Here is a 16,341-nt window from a genome sequence, read left to right on the forward strand (position 1 = left end):
CTGAGATAGAAAGGATTTGTCTAAAAATGTAGAAATACTGGACTTTCTTGTTAATCCAACATAACCATGACCATAAAATTAATATAGTAAATAATACCATAACTACAGTACATTTATCAATGTTTTCTACCTTAATACCACCAGTATGGCATAATTCACATGGAAATACAATAACCCTTTAGAAGTTTAAACTATCATTCCACAAACCTTTTATCCTATTATGTCTTGGAATATATAAATAGCTTTTGACATTTGTAACTGGATTGTCCTTCCAATATAAAGCTATTATTTTGGTTAAGTTGCTAAAAAGGACTTTGTGTGAAAAATACTCGGTAAAACATATGAGCAGATTGCAAAATTTCAGGGCTTAAATTAGGTTAAGGGCATTGTCAGGAAGTGAATATTTTCATGTTAAGGTTTTTGAAACAGATTTTATTGCAACTTACATTAAGGAAAAGCCTTGAAAGTGCAAAGATAACTGAATAAATGATACACCTCAGGGAGGATTTGAGATTTACCTCCCCAGAGGAATGTGTTAGTTGTCAAAGGGGAATGGACCTGGGGCCACAGAGATATTATGTGGGTTGTAAACTGAGAGAGGCCTGCCCAATCCCATTCTCACACCTCCAAATATTTCCATACATTCCACAGGGTAAGAACCGAAGAGGTTTTGCCTTCTCTTTCCAAGGAAAATTTGTTTACACAAGGGAATAAATGTTACTCTCCATCTCTCAGGAGGAGAAGAGAAACAGCCGTTCTCCTATATAGATGCTCAGATTCGTATTTTTGGGGGTTCCTCACTTAGAGTAGAGAACCAGGCACACACAAAGTCACATCTATCTGGCTTTCATCACATGACCCAAGAAAGGGCATAAAATTGAGACAAAATGAACGAATGCAGTTATTACTATGAGTAATAAGGTATCCCTGCCTCAGAAGCCTTATGCCTATTTTTAGAATAATGTAAATAAATATAAATATTGAAACTTAATAGGTATGACCTTCCTACTTTATACTTTCATATTATATACCGTTAAATTGAGAAAGACTTTTGAAGGCAAGAAAGGACTGAAATGAAATAGATGGAATACCTAGAGAATTATAGATGAGGTTACTGGCACATAGAAATGAGAATAATCGGAAAGATAGGAAGCCTTTTAAGATTATGAGAGAGTCGCACTGCCAAAAAAAATAAATCTTTGCCTTTAAAAGTCTATAATTGTTCGACGCTTAAAACAACCCTTGACTCCACGGTTCTCCAAGGTCAGAAATTAGACTGATAAAACTAGGCAGCCACCAAAAAGAACAAAACCTAAGACCCATTTTAAATGTACCCAAGAAGGATAGAAAGGAGAAACAACAACAACAACAACAACAACAACAACAACAACAACAACTCTTCATGGTGAATGGAGCCTGAACCCTCAGACTCAAGAACAGCTTTGGAGCCTAATCACCAGAATCCCCACATTCTTAGGGTAAAGGATTAAATAGTATGTACTTGCCAGCAGAATTCTAGGATTTCTCTAGACCAGTGAAATTTGGTGCCTAGAAGTGAAGCAGAAACATTAACTGGTCACCAAATATCCATGTGCTCCCCTACTTTCCCTAACCTCTTTGCAGTTAAAAGAAGTTGTGTTAGGAGTTTTAGCCAATAGACTGTGAGCAAAAGTGACGTGAGTCACTCTGGTGCAGAAGCATTGAGATACAGTTTTCTCTTCCCTGTAATGGTTACCTGAAAGCTAGGTGGTATTTCTACATAATACAAGCCACCTGGAACCCACAGCTTATAAGGAAGCTCCCCAGGAGGACCACTGGACTCACTGCCGATTTTGAGTGAGTGAGAAATAATTTTCATCTTCTTAAACTACTGAAATTTGGAGGGTTTTGTTAGTACGTATTGTCTATCCCTGCAGCTCAATCAGGGGTGATTTTGCACCTCATAGGGACGTTTGGCCATGTCTGCAGGCATTTTTGGTTGTCACAACTGGGAAGGGAAAGCCACTAGGATCTAGTGGGTAAAGGCCAAGGATGCTGCTAAACATCCTGTAATGCACAGTACAGCCTTCCGTAAGAGAACTGTTTGGCCAAAAATGTTAATAGTGTCAACTGTTAAGGAACCCTGGCCAAGCTTAACCTGATCCATACAACATTTAAATGGTCCATGACATATCCTTAAGTGAAGAAAATCAGATTTACTCTGATCATCTTTATGCAGCATTTTGAAATTGTGCGAATCTTCCTGTATCCACCTGTGCCTGTAATCTATTCTTTCCACACTCTCCAGAGTGATCTTTTAAAAAAATGTAAAGCAGATCACATCACTTCCCTGCTCGAAACCTCAAGGGCTTCAGTCACACTCATAATAAAAACTCTATTCTGTACCTTGGCCTATGAGGTATCTGCCCTCCTACTGATCCAATGTCATTGCCATCCTTTCAATCTACCTTCACATGGCTTTATACAGTGCTTCTAACTTGCCGAGTACATTCCTGCTGTGGAGAGTTGAGGGCTCCGCTCCTAAGTGTCCTCCCTAGAGAGGCTTTCCCTGATTAGATCCCACCTGCAGTCAATCCTTATGCCCTTTATCTTGCTTCATTTTCCCTCACAGAACTTAGGCTTAGCTGAAATTTTGCTGGGTATTTCTTTGTTTGCAAATCTCCTGCACCAAAATTAGCTGCACAAATAGAGGTTTAATATTTTCTCCACGTCTCTGGGGCTACAATCATGGCTTGATTTTAGTAAGTACACAATAAATACTTGTTGAATAAATAACTAAATGGATATAAATGTTTTGAGGGATACCAGGGACTATGAAAAATGTTAATATTGTTTACCTTTGGGTTGTACAATTTCAAAGGAATTTCACTTTCTTACAATTTTATTCATTGTCTCATTTTCTACCTCTAATACTTTATAAACCAATTTTTATTTTACTAATGTGACTGTCACATGTAAGAGGGTTGAGTTTTGGAGGCAATTTCGTTATTATATTCATGAAGAGAGGAATTATGTAATAAATCTGGTTTGTTATATACTCTCTTGAAATCAAGTGGAATAGTGCAGATTCCCCTAGTTTTATATTTTAATAAAGACTTTTCTTCTGCTGGATATTAAGTACATTTAAGGAAATATAAGAGTAAGAAAAATTTCCCTAATACTTCAAAGGATTTCAACTCAAAGTAACAGGATCAGGTTAAAGGAGAGTTCCACAAATAACATTTGGCTATAAAATAATAAGGCTCCTACTCAATCTCAACCTTCAGAACAGCTCTTAGAAACTAAGTACACTCCTATATTCATCACTGATGGGCTCTCAGTGAACTGCAAAACAATGATAAAGAAAATATGAATTTGTTCTAATGAGAAACTCCAGATACATCCACATTTGAGATAATTAAAAAATAATGGACACTGAGTATTGAGAAAAATATTAATCTTCACTAATGAATGAGACCATATTCTAATGTTATAATTAAAATGTCTGTAGTTTCTTTTGGAGATGATGAGCATCAACAAAATAGAAAGATTTAAGATGGGCTTATGAAAGTCTAATCTAAGTGTATCTCTGAATAAAAATCTATAGTGCATATGGGGAGTGAACAAAAAAGAACAAGCTTTCTTAATATACTAGAAAGAAAATTTTTCAAGGGGTTAAAACCAACATTGAAATTAAAATGTTTCCTTATAATCAGTTTTAATAAAAATGATATCTTTGTTTAAAAGATTTATTTACTTATTTGCAAGAGAGAGAGAGAGAGAGAGAAAGAGTGAACCTGTGGTGTGAGGGGAGGGACGGAGGGAGAAAGTCTCATACTCTGTGCTGATGTGGGGGTTGATCTCAGGGTTGTGAGAGCTCAGGTTGTGACCTGAGCTGAAGCCAAGAGTCAGATGTTTACCTGACTGAGCCGCCTCAATAAAAATCATATTCAAACAAATAATTTAACAATGAAAACCTTTCAACTAGTATTCTTTAAGTATCTCAATCAGTGCATTTATTTTTTCACTATGTCCAATAGGAGAGGAAAATACAAATGGCCAAACTGGAAAGCACTTCAAATTTAAAAAACTAGATACTGATAAAAAAAAATTGATACAAAACTTTGGATAAATGCTATCCATATTGGCACACCTATTTGACTTGTGTCTTAAAGAATAGGGCTGACTAAAATACTGAGTCATAAAAAAAAAAAACAACCACATGTATCTTAAAAAGATAAAATGCCTATTCATATAAATGGTCATTCAATCAAAATAGTGCAAAAAATATTGAGATGTTATATCCAAGTATTTGGAGGGTGGATAATGAAATCAAGAGCAATAATCCATAATGTGGCAAAGTTATATTTACTAGATATTCTTTTACTTAATAGCATTATCCAGTTGAAGAATGTGACTGGAACAGAATACAATAGATATTTTATATTAAGGTTTTATTAACCATTTTTGACATGATACTCTTGATATTTGACTTCCAAAATTAATGCAAATTGGTTTGGATATGAACATGATCCTGTAGACAGGAAATGGATTTTTATATTAAGCAAAAGTTAACCATAAATTAATATTAATGGAGTCCATTGAATATGGCTCCAATTAGCTAACATAGTAGTAAACGTATGCATTGGAAGGCACTGAATTTAATGGTAAATAAAGTATTTAATTGACTACTTACTAACAGGTAAAAAATAATGAGCTTTAATTACATTTGCTGATTACGTGAGATTGGAAGAGTAGTGAAAAATGACAAAGTGTGCTGGGTTTCAGCAGGAATGAGATTTTAGGTGTAGGGGACAGGTGCTTTAGACACGTGTTACTTAGAATCCCATCTCAATGAGTTGATATTTGAGAGTTTTGTTTATTTATGTTGTTTCTCCTAAAGCAGTGACTTTCTTTGCCTGAGAAAAGCAGCAACAACAAAAGAGTGGGCAGATTTAGGGATTCATGGCTGTTTTTAATTCCATATTTTATAAATTCACGAAAATTATTTTAACCTGGAAGCTTCTGGACAGACTTTGAGAATGGTCAAAGAGGATAACCATAAAAATATGAAATTATAATTTGATAATTTATTAATTCTATACATATTCAATGTGCTCTTCATCTATGCCAAGCGTTATTCTAAGACTTTAGAGTGTGAATAAAAAAAAGATTAATTTTTGCCCGTGTGAAATTTACATTGTAGCAGAATTACTTCCTTCCAGATTTCTTTCCTTCCCTCAATGATGCTATACAGGCTTTTAGATGAAAGCAAAGTAGCCGTTCTCCATGCTGTCAGATAGGAGAGTGGAGGAATAAACTCAGCATTTATGTAATACCTACTGGTTTTCTGTGCTGCATCTGGGGGCTACAGAGATGAAAAGCACCTATAACTACTGGGAAAGTATTTAGGGGCAAAAAAATTGAGAGGTACTACCTGAGACTCATTGAAACTTATGAGACAGATAGAGAGAGGCCTGGCAGGAGGGAATAGTGTGTGAAAAGACACCAAGGCATGAGAGATGTGACATAGTTTATGAATGTAAGGAATGGCAAGAGATGAAGGTACACGACGGCCAGATCATAATGAACCATGTATATCAGGCAAATAGGTTTAAAGTATGATCAAAAGGGACTCACTGAAGGATTTGTAACTGGGAAGTATGATCACATGAGTGTAAGGCCCATGCTAGGAAGAAGAAAATGAGCCTAGGTACAGGGAAACTGATGAATCTATTGCCATAGCCCTGGAGACAGATGAAAACCTGTACTATCTAAAATGGGAGCTCCTACTCACATGTACCTATTAATGTAAAGTGAAATTAATTCAAGTTAAGTAGAATTCCAAATTCAGGTCCTTAATCATCCTAACCATGTCTGAAATAGCATTTAGCTCAGAATATTCCCATCACCTACATACATTCTATGGAAGCACCGGGTACCTAATCCTGGACAAGAGTCACCTCCTCTGGGGAAGAAATGAGATCAGACGGATGGAAGAAAGGTGGACCCTTCAATGAAAGAAACTTTAGATTATTCAGTGTATCTCTAAGTTTTTATTTTTTTACACCAAGAATGTAACCATGTGCCACTTGTGAAAGCTGAAAAAAAAAAATCAAGTCCTAAACTTGCTAGTTATTGAGAGGATGAAAAGGAAGGAACAGGCAGAGATGTAGACTAAATCTCTCTCCAAGTTTTATTGCCTATTTCTAATGCTCCCTATTTGACCTTGGCCAGAATTTAGGGAATAAACTCTGAAATGTCAAATACTTACTAGTATTTAATGAAGAATATTTACATTTAATAATAAAACTATTTGATGTTATATGATACTGAATTTATATTTATTACTCTTATTACTATTATTACTTACAGGGGAAAAAATCAACACTCAAAGGCATGAAATTACATGGACCATGAACTATACATGAAGAAGATTTGGATAGAAGACAGAAGACTTTCTTTTTGGTCAGGCATTTCATCCACCTAGAAAGACTGTTGAGGTCTGAGTAGAAGACTAGTAGAGGTAGTTTTGCCATTGGAGAAAGACAGATATGCAACGCTATGTAGCAGTGATCAACTGAGCAGGGTCACATTGTACACAGAGGTTGACCTTTCCATGGCTATGGGAGAGAACATTGGTTATGAGCCTGGTGCAGGATTAGAGTAGAAATGTTTGGCAGATACAATGATTGGCCTTTTCTGGTATTTTAACATTTAAAGGCTACAGATCAAACATAGGAAAAAAAGAGAGAGAAAATCAGATAAATCACCTCCTTTGAAATAAGGAAAGGAAGAAGAAAAATTGAAGACAGAAATATCTTTTCACATCTAAACAATCCTTGCTACTAGATTTTCAATGAAACTAAGCCTATGGGTCTCAGTAAATGGTGGAGGAAGTGAGGTTTTATTCCTAGTCACTGTTATTAGTTTTATTCCTTTACTTCTACCCATACCTATTTCTATCTTATATAATTTAGGGAGAGAAAAAGATAATTCCTGTAGTAGGCTGCAGTCTTTTAGAATGTGTCCTTTGTTTCTTGCTAAGAGGAAATCAAATGCAAAGAAGAAAGTTTCCCAAGTTACTAGCTCAACATAAGTGAATGGAAAAAAAAAATAGAAGCTTTTCCTTCAAGTGCCTAACATTTATAAGCAGAAGGATGAATTAACAGAATGACAGGTGTTGGGAAATGACAAAGGAAACAGATTACTGATGGGAATCAAATTACTTAGTCTTCAGTTACATTCCAGGCATAAATAAAGTAAAACAATTAATCTCTTATTTCTGCCACCTGTAAATCTGCCAGGCATTGCATGCTCAATAGCATTAATGAATTGCAGTGGAAAGACAGGGCCTAATTTTTCTCTACTCTATAACTCCAAAACCACCATATTTGACAGCTGGAATCATCTGCTGTAATGTCTGTATGCCAGTCCACGAGAATGGCTTATATCCTGAAGAGTTCTCTCAATTTCACTGAAAGGGGGTAGAATCCTTTAACATTCATCATTATGGAAGAGGAAGAGGACATGATCTCACGCCTTTAAACTGTAAGCACTAAGATGTGGCTTATTTCTGGATTGTAGGGCAAGAGTAAGGATGCTCCCATCCTTAGTGAGGATGAATTGGAAAAACCTATCCTCTATCTTCTGCTGTTTCTGTTTGTTAAAAAGTCAGTAAATATAATGATTTTCTATTACCATTTTGGCATTTGGAAAAAAAAATAAAATGAAGAAACAAACAACTATTATTTGTGGCATATGCCACTAAATTTTCATATTTTTTCTGGATCTCTTAACCATGATTACACAATTAGGCTTTTAGAAATATGTCTTCATATTGACAGATGGAAAAACCTGAGTAGGCACTAGAACATGAGAGAAATCCTAAGACGATTACACTCCTGTCATTATAAATTAGCTTGGAAGAGTCTGATTGCAGACCTATGCAACAATTCCTACCCTAAAACCATCCTGTATCCAAGGACATTCATCCAATTTCCAGGGAAAGCTTGTGGTATTTTCCTTGTTCCTGATACCTGACACAAATTTCACCCTCTATGTAGTTTTCTCTGATACATGCCTGGCCCCACTAAGTCATTGGGCATATGTGTGACCATCCCCATCCTTCCTTATTCTGAGGTTCTATGGAAATGCATTGGTAGAAGACCTCATGTAGATTCTGTTAAACCACAGACTTCCCCAATTTTTATAAGAAAAATTGGTTCTTTCTAACACAAGCATTATTTTCTTTTCAACACATATAACTCAAATGCAAAGACTCTTCTTGTTTATTTGTTTGGTATTTTCTCCCTCAAGACTGTCACACAGCACATTTGTTTCTTTTTAGGTCATACTTTTTTTGAGTGACTTAACAGTTAACCATAAGTCTTGTCATGACTACTGCAAGCAATTGGATTTTGTGTGATTTTTAATGAAGCCTTGTATTGTGATGTTGCAGTTTCACTTTTGGCTTGTGGTGATAACTTATTTGCAAAACACAATGAGGAGAAAGAGAGAGATGAAAGCTCTGGGGTCATTCTGGCTTATTCTTATGTTTAAATATGTTCTCAGCAGTTGTATCCTCTGTATCCCCCATAAAATAACTGAAAGCTGAATATTGCCTAGATATAAGAAAATGTGAATTGATTATGGCTTCTTAGAAATTCCATACCCCATAGAGCTGCCAGTAGTGTTTTCATCTCTTTAAAAATGTTTCCACTTTGATTCCTTTTTTCCCCTTTAGAATCAAGCTTTGTAGTTAATTGCTGATAACATCCTTTTTTTATTTAGTCTTATATTGAGCAATCAAGTTTGCTTTCTTCTCTATCTAGTTTCCAAAAATCTTGGCTATTTTAAGGATTTTTCCCCCTGAGGTTAGCGACTTTCCTACAGCTAACAACAAATGCATTAAATATCCATCCCAAGAAAAACAGCAATCTGAGTTTAAAAAAAAAAAAAAAACTTTCAAAAATATGTTCTCAAACTGAGTTTTGTAATTACGACTCTGGAGAATAACTTAAACTGTTTAAATCATCCAGGACACTTTCTCTAGGCATTTACACATTTTAAGATGCTGACTAAGACAATCTGAACACAGAAGCAATGGGTAGTTATAGCCTCCGCTTGATCTAGGACAGCTGTGTCCAACTTCACCCATTTCTAACATATCCTCTACTTTCACCCAAAGTCTTTTTTAAAAAATCAAAATAAATACTGTATATTGATCCCAAAAGCTATATAAAATATATAGGCTAGGGGCCAGGGAGAGAGGCATAGGTATCTGCTAGTACAGCCTGATATTGAACTTGTCAATTGTGACCTTCAGGTTTTAAGGGAATAACCAAAGAATAGGAGAGGGAATGCTGGAGAGGGAATGCAGATTTGGCTATGCTCCAATGGCCCAGGGTGTCCAGGGTGCCAATGAGTGAATTGGCCTAAGTGTTGGCAGATCTAAAAGGTGGAGTGAGGTTAAAAGTGGCTGAACAGTAAAGCTCATGGCAGAATCAGCTGGCCAACAGGCAGTGTCATGTTGCATTTATTCTTCCCTTTTATAATCTCTATCTTGTCTTTAATCTCTAGCCCATCACGTCTAGCCTTCTCCCTCATGTCCCCCCAAAATGATTAAATTGAAAAAAAAAACAAAAACAAAATGAAGACACGTAAACAAGGGGAACATTTGATTCAACAGAAGAACTAAGCAGACAACAAAATCCCGTATTTTTTCTAAAGAACTATGAAAATACTCAAAGCATCTCTAGCTCTTTAAAGTAAAAGTGCAGGCCCTCAGAGAGACAGGAGCTTTACAGCAGACATTGAAAAAAGCAAGCAAAGAACACATCCACTGCCTCAGAGATCATTTTCACACTTTAGCTGGTTTAAGCAATCTTAGGAAAAAAGTAATACTTTTATTTTTCTACTGTGCTCATTTCTCTACCTTTTTAAACATAGTTTTTAAGGGCAATATAAGTGATTGTGTCATTGTTTTCACAATTGCTACTAGAAGTATATTGGGATTTGGAAAAGCATCTCAGGTATAGACAAACTTGTCCAGTTGTTTTTGGTCTTTTGGACCTTGCTTCCCCTAATTTTTAAACCATTTACCCATTGTGTGTTACTTACTCACCAGCCCTCCATTGGTGCCAGCATATTCATCCTTTCTCCTCATTTCCCTGTCAGGGAAATATTTGAGTTACATTTATGAAAAAAAAAAAACAGAAATTGATTATTTCTTGGTTTTTATATTCCTAAAATGTTGACATTTGAAGAGTCCAATCCATAAGCTAAATGAATAATGCTTAGATGGCATATTTTTAAGGGCCAATGGAAATAAGGCAGATGGATTCCTCCGGAAACAAGCCATTGTAGGTTGTATTACCACTTTTGATTGTTAGGGAGACATTTCTTGAGGTTGGCAAGGTCAGATGAGATTGATTAAAGTTTAGTGATTTCACTATTTTCTTATTTGTAGGTGGCAGAGCATTAAACAAATATTCTTACTCATACCTAATGATCAAAGGAGCCAATTTCTAAATTTGTTCTCTTGAAAAGGGAGTCCTAGAACATTCTTAAGAAAAAGTTGCAGACTTCAAAGCTTTATAAGACATATATCATTAAAAAAAAACTTAAGAATGAAAATCCATTCAGCAATCAAAAGCAACATTCTATTTCTCAATCTATTGTCTGGAAATCTTTAAGATCGGAGACAATCAATATGCATCTTCCTGTCAGTTTTAGAAAGCATGCTTCTAAGGCATAGAAAACTTAGTCGAGATAAAACGATGTCCACAGAAGCAAATGTGCCCACTTGTTTTTTTTTTTAATATAATAATATAACAAGCTGAGTATCTTCAGATTAGAGACTTGAAGTTTTAAATCTATCTCATTGTTAAAGTTACTCATGCCTCAAGAAATTTCATTGCAATGTTCTTTGAAGAGATTTTCTAAATTTAGAATATAATCTCTTTCACTAGAATGTCTTGCAAAACCTTATTATGATCATTGAAATGTAAAAGGAAAATGTAAGGCGAAAGACTCCTATGAAAACACTCTTGATAGGTCATGAACATATTACACATATTTTCAAGTGTGTTCAACAATTTGGAGTTTTCAACAATCTATGATACTGGAATTACATCCTTTAGGCATTTCTCCTTTGCCAGCTGGTACAATGCTAGACTGTCCATTTGCGGCTGCCAGAGAGATATTTCAAGGTGCTAGCCCTAGAAAGACACTCCATGTCTAGGTCCTGATCTTCTTTATTATTTAGCAAGGGGGCCCAGTGGTGTGCAAAAACCAGTTCCAGCCATATTCTCAGTGTGGAAGATTATTTCTGTCATATAATTCCAGCCATCTTCTCAGGCAGCTGTCTTCCCAGTTGGTGGGCCAGTTCTATGTAGCATATCCATTCCAAATCCTCTGACAAGTTTCTTCGCCTCAGCACACTGGATGTTCTGTGTTAGCCATACCCTCTTTGAAGAGATCTGGACTTACTCTCAAGAAGAACTTCTAAGTTCTCTGTTCTTTTATTCTGTTTCCTGACTGGACTCTTAACTGTTATACTAAAATTCTACTTTTGAAATAGCTTATTATCATGTCATAGAAAAGGGAAAACTGCCTCCCATTCTACATTAAAGAAATTATATGCTCATGGAATCATATGATCATTAATTATCTTAATAAATAGGAAATACACTAGCAAGTCATTGAAAAGCACTGAGAGAAAAGTTGCATTATGATAGACTAATAGTATTACTAAAAATAACATATATATTTGAGATTATTATATTTTATTACTATGGCTTGGAGCATAATATGATTTTTAAAAGTGACTTCTTATGAGAAGATTATATTCCCTTTTCTGAAATAACTATAAATTATATAATGGTTACTATATAAAGTGATTACAAAGTATTATAGTTTATAGCAGGGTAAAGTAAGAATAGGCATGTGAGAGGCTCAGTTTCATCAGCTCTGTGGCAAGAATCATAATATTTAGCTCTCAGGCCATTTCAAGTGATTATGATAGTGACTGTTAAGGCATGTAGTGCAACACCTACAATATAAGAGACAATAAAAGGACTGAATGATACATGTGAGAGAAGGTCCTTTAAAATTTCAAGTTGCTTTATTAGTGAGTGGCAGAACCAAGACTACAATTTGCAAGATTGCAATTTTAACTCCAAAGCCCATACTCTTGCTAATGTAGTAAGTATAATTTGGAAATGGAGAGTAGAATAGAAAGAGGCACATGGGAGGCAAGTGATACAGTATGTTGATGAACACGTCCTGTCCTCAACAAATCTGAGTTATTTTGATGTGTTCTGATGTATATCTTGTGTAATTATAAACTGTAATATTACTGCACAGTGATTTCAAAACACCTGCTACATTCCTTCTTTGCTAGCAACCACACATACTCCTGCCCCTGGCCCTTGCCAGTCCAGAAGCAGCTAGTACAGTGCTGGCAGCCAGTACACTGGGATCAGAACAACTCACTTCCAGAATGAAACACATCTGCCATCACTGCTAGATAGTGACAAGATCTGCAAATATCTTTATGTAACCCAAAAGGCTGGGAGCTAAGGAGGTAGCTAGGTAAGGTAGGCAAGAAAAAGCTGGGGCAGAAACTGAGGGAAAGGGACACAATACAGCCGTTTGAATTCAGCCAGGGTGTATTTAGCATAGCTAGAGTTAGAAAATGCTGTAAGCTATGCTACATATAAAGGGCTGGATTTGAAAGCTCTATAGTTAATATAAAAGCAAATAATAATAAAACCAGAATAGCAGACATTTGATCCTAGCTACGATGTAATAGGAAGAACTTGAAATCCTATTATAACAGATGCATCAAAATGAAAATTAACATGCAATAAACACTGTCTCAAATGCACAGCTGATGCCTTGAAGAGTATCTCAAGGAGGCAGTGATGAAGACAAGAACTAAAAACAGAGCAATGTGCTCCTAGGCTTACCCTATGGCTGCACTGGGTGAAGTTATATGGTTATGGGTTCTCTATCAGGGATGTATGGGTCTTTCAGGTACGATTCACACAGACATGAGTCACGAGTTTTAAGAATTGAATACTGAAGTGTTCAAATAGCAGTGGCTGGACTCGTAAAGAGAGACACACTTAGTAAGAGGTTGCACTAGGGAAAAACATGTACCCATTGCCATAGGGGAGGTGCAAAAATTTTTCAAAGTCAGCATAGGCTGTATAAATTTGAACACCATATCCCTATGTAGTTCATGCCCCATCCATGCATTTGTGAGTGTAACTTTTTATCACTTTTACACAAAGTTAAATAAAAAGACCCTCCATCTATTTGAAATAAAACAATATTCTAAGTAACTTATAGTTTAAAAAATTCAGAGTATGTAATAACTAGGAAAAAGTTAGTACTAATAATGAAAACATGTGTAAGAATGTATAGATATAAGTAGTTCCTAGAAAAAAGTATAGCCTTTAATATTTATATTGCAAAAGAATAAAATCTAAAAATTGTTAAGTATCTAAGTCAAGAAGTTAGATAAAAGGTATATAGCAAAACATTACATCATAATGTTGAAATTTATAACCATTCCCTTTAGAGTCTATTTAACATTGTACTGCATGTGTTCACCCACATAGTAAAATGGGAATAAAAATATTTGAAAAGAAATGCATACACATATCATTTATGACTTAAAATATGATCATATACATAGAAAACTCAAGAGAAGCAAGTACTCAACACTAATCAGCATTAGTAGCTTATATGTAGTAAGTCTGCTACATAAAATTAATTTGACTCAACAGTCAACAAAAAGTTAAAAAAATGCACTCTTAAGGCAGTTATTTTAATAAATTAGTGAAATATATGTGGAACAAAAATGTGGAAGATCTTTTTGTAGAAAAAGTATAAACCTTTAATGCAAGTCATGATAAAAACATCCAAATATGGACAGAGTCCTCATTCGTAGATGGGGATACTCACTAACACAGAAATGGAAGGGATTTCCAAATTTTCTATAGAAGTTAGATTATGGAACAAAATCTTACATAGAAAGACAAAGAACCTAATATAGTTCGGCATATTTCATAGAAAAAGTTGGTGAGGGAAATTATACTCACACCTCAAGATATGTATTCCACTAATGTTCACTGAAAACAATTCATGTACCAAATGTTAAGAGCTTACAATAAATCAATGAACAAAACTGATGGAGATCTCTGACTCCATAAAGATTCATTCTACTTGAGGAAGTTGTAAGATAACTAAGAGTGTTGTATTTTTCAGGATTAGACATGAGAAAAAGGGATAAGAATAGAGTCCAGAGATAAAGCAACACATATGTGGAAAATCACTAAATGATAAGGGGAATAGTATATATTAGTAATTAAATATTTAATAGGTAAGGCAGAAACAATAATTCATTCACATAAAAAATAAAATTAGAACCTTACTTCACATTATACAAAAATTAATTCTGGGTCAATTAAAGATTTAAATAAGAAAGACTATAGTGTATTTATTGTTGGAAAAAAGATATCAGCTAATTTTCACACATTGGATTATAATTTTTATTAAATATTAGTAACAAATACAAACCAATGATGGAAAATATTGATCCATTTGACTATAAAAACCAACAACAAACACAAAGTGCTCAGGACATCAAAATATCATTTAAAAAGTGAAAATATAGACCATAGACTTGAAATAGATACTTGTCACACATTTAATAAACACAGAATAGGTATCCAGAATATATAAAGAACCACTAAAATGCAATAAGAAAAAGGCAAGCATTTCAATTGAAGAAGATAAAGGACATTAGCAAACATTTCACAGAAGTGAAAACCCAAATGGCTAATAAACATGTGAACAGATGTTGATGTTAATAGCAAGCCATAAAATGCAAATTAAAACAAGGCATTATTTTACATCCATCCGATTGGTAAAAACAAAATGTTGACAATAACAAATGTTGTTAAAAGTGTCTAGCGGAAAAAGTTCTCGTCACATGCTTGTGGGCATCTGAATTGTTGCAATCATTTTGAAGAGCAATCTGTCAGGATCTGGTAAAACAGAAGTAGAAATTATAAGCAATTATCTCACAAGAAGGCTCACTTTCTGGGACTGTATCTGCAGGTATACTATAAGACACGAACAGAAAAGCTTTTATTAAAACATTATTTTTAATTGGAGTAAACTATAAACAATCTTAATCACCAATGAACAGAATAAAAAAATAAATGAATGTGAATGAATTGATGTTTATATAATTAAATACTGTATAGTCACTAGTGAACTAAGGTTTCATTTATTGATAGTGAGGAATTGCAAAACATAATATTTAACATTAAATCACAATGTCCAGTACAAAATGTTACAATATTTCAAAGTTTAAACATGGAAATAATTACACACACACATGCACACACATTGAACGTATAAAACACCAGTGTCAGATTTTCTCTGTGTATAGAGGTAAAGAACAAGACTGGTGAAGTACAACTTCTAAGGGTCTGCAGACTCTATGTAGTAGTTTTACCTCATCAAAAACTATGAAGCAAATATGGTAAGATACAATTTGATAAATTTAGATGAGTATTCAGATATTTATTAGTATTCTTTTTGCTTGAAATTCTTTCAAGATTTTACTGATATCCCTTAAAAAACAAAGAAGAGCAGTCATAGATTGGGGTGCATTTCAGTTCTTAGAGACTCAGGCTAAGAGTTAGGAACTGGCCCTGATGCTCAGCCAGACAATATTTGAGAAGAGATTAGAATATATATTTTGGAAGGAAAAAAGACAAACCTTCAACATCTCTTTAGATCTTTTCCCTGAATGATGATAAATAACTTTAAATATATGAAGGTTTCTAGGTGTTATCTATGATTAAAGCAGGAAAGTTTCAGCTTAAAGAGTCAGAGCCATTTCTAGCAATGCCAGCAAAAGGCAAAGAGAAGGGGACAATTACTAAAAGTTAACTGTGTTCTACCCAGGGCAGTAAGTACTCCGCTCAGTTTATTCCTTCTTATCTGGCTAACCCAGGGAGTTGTTCTTCCTTGTTCAATGTCTGATGGTAGCAACAAGAATGGTAACAAATGCTAGGATGCAAGATGGATAGTAGGAAAAATCTCTGACGTCCAATTTATTTCCTAGGAAATGCAGCTGCTTTGAATTACACGTTAGGACAGAAAAAAATAAATGAGGAAACCGAAAGAGGCAAGGAAGTCGGAAGCAATGAAGTTTTCATCCTTGGTCTGGGAAATAGGATATCTGGAATCTATTCTCCTCTATTCTGTTAAATAATTGCTTTTTCTTAGGCAAATTCCTTACCCTTTGGGGATTTCAGTTTCCTCATTTATAAT

General features: G+C 34.8%; 2 long non-coding RNA genes across 2 annotated transcripts in view; one reads left to right on the forward strand and one right to left on the reverse strand.

Moving 5' to 3' along the window:
- The window catches only part of LOC144288259 (uncharacterized), a 43,874-nt gene extending 36,685 nt beyond the window's left edge, over positions 1–7,189 (forward strand). Inside the window, exon 4 of the long non-coding RNA XR_013356232.1 lies at positions 6,355–7,189. This is a non-coding gene — a long non-coding RNA (uncharacterized LOC144288259). The remainder of the gene's footprint in view (positions 1–6,354) is intronic.
- Positions 7,190–14,567: 7,378 nt separating this feature from the next.
- Positions 14,568–16,341, reverse strand: part of LOC144288565 (uncharacterized) — a 115,740-nt gene continuing 113,966 nt past the window's right edge. Inside the window, exon 4 of the long non-coding RNA XR_013356514.1 lies at positions 14,568–15,041. This is a non-coding gene — a long non-coding RNA (uncharacterized LOC144288565). The remainder of the gene's footprint in view (positions 15,042–16,341) is intronic.

This window comes from Canis aureus, chromosome 18, assembly GCF_053574225.1.
Source record: "Canis aureus isolate CA01 chromosome 18, VMU_Caureus_v.1.0, whole genome shotgun sequence".
Classification (NCBI taxonomy): domain Eukaryota; kingdom Metazoa; phylum Chordata; class Mammalia; order Carnivora; family Canidae; genus Canis; species Canis aureus.